The sequence below is a fragment of the Gossypium hirsutum genome, chromosome A10, assembly GCF_007990345.1.
Source record: "Gossypium hirsutum isolate 1008001.06 chromosome A10, Gossypium_hirsutum_v2.1, whole genome shotgun sequence".
Classification (NCBI taxonomy): domain Eukaryota; kingdom Viridiplantae; phylum Streptophyta; class Magnoliopsida; order Malvales; family Malvaceae; genus Gossypium; species Gossypium hirsutum.
Window position 1 is genome coordinate 110,142,923 of NC_053433.1, and position 1,173 is coordinate 110,144,095.

The 1,173-nt window shown below is 37.3% G+C and overlaps 1 non-coding gene across 1 annotated transcript; it reads right to left on the reverse strand.

The window, feature by feature from the left end:
- Positions 1 to 711: 711 nt before the first annotated feature.
- LOC121209182 (small nucleolar RNA R71) lies at positions 712 to 818 on the reverse strand. Its single transcript, XR_005904299.1, has one exon. It is a non-coding gene; the product is annotated as a small nucleolar RNA R71 (small nucleolar RNA).
- Between the last annotated feature and the right edge of the window lie 355 nt (positions 819 to 1,173).

Sequence of the window (1,173 nt, forward strand, 5' to 3'; positions counted from 1 at the left end):
CCGTTGCCGGGGAACTAAGATAGTAGGAACACTCGATTTTTATTACTTTAGCCATTTACTTTTACTTAAATTTAAATTTTATTCTAATTTTTATTACTAATTCTTCTTTTTCCCTTTTTCTGGTAGGTTCTTATAGTTTATGACTAGAAGAAACCCGTCAGGACCATTACTTTTTGACAGTGAGATCGATTGCACAGTTCGCAGAAACCAAAGAGAAATAAGGAGAAGCTTAAGATACACAGAGAACGAGTAAGAGGATGATATTCAAACCCCAACCGAGGAGATGGCTGAAAACCAAGAAAATTCGCTACCTCCTGTGATTGCTGTTAATCAAAATCCTGCTCCGCACACTATGTATGATTATGCTAAACCTAATTTAACAGGAACTGAGTCGAGTATAGTTAGACCTGCTATTGCTGCAAATAATTTTGAACTGAAACCTAACATAATTCAAATGATACAACAGTTTGTTCAATTTGATGGTTTGCAGGACGAGGATTCCAACGCTCATTGGCAAATTTCTTAGAATTTTGCGATACATTTAAAATCAATGACATTTCTGATAATGCCATACGTATTAGGTTATTTCCCTTTTCATTAAGGAATAAGGCTAAACAGTGGTTGAACTCATTACCACAAGAATCAATCACAACTTGGGAACAAATGATCGAAAATTTTTTATTAAAATATTTTCCATCGAATAAAACAGCCAAATTACGTAATGATATCTCTTCTTTTGTACAGATGGATTTAGAAGCACTCTAGGATGCATAGGAGAGATACAAGGACCTTTTGAGAAGGTGCCCTCACCATGGGTTACCGCTTTGGCTACAGGTTCAAACGTTCCATAATGGCCTGAATCCTTTGACTCAGTAGATGATTGATGTAGCCGCTGGAGGAGCTATTAATAATAAGACACCTGAGGTAGCTTACGAATTTATTGAGGAGATGTCACTGAATAACTATCAGTGGCAAGTTATGAGAACAAAGCCTACGAAAGCAGCCGGTGTTTTCAACCTCAACGCAGTTACTATTCTATCTAACCGAGTAGAGCTATTAAATAAAAAGATTGACGGTTTGTGTGGTTCTACTTAGGTACATCTAGTGATGAGGTACGATTCGAATGGAGGAGGAGCATGCACAGAATATCAACCCTTCAACCTTAGCATCGAG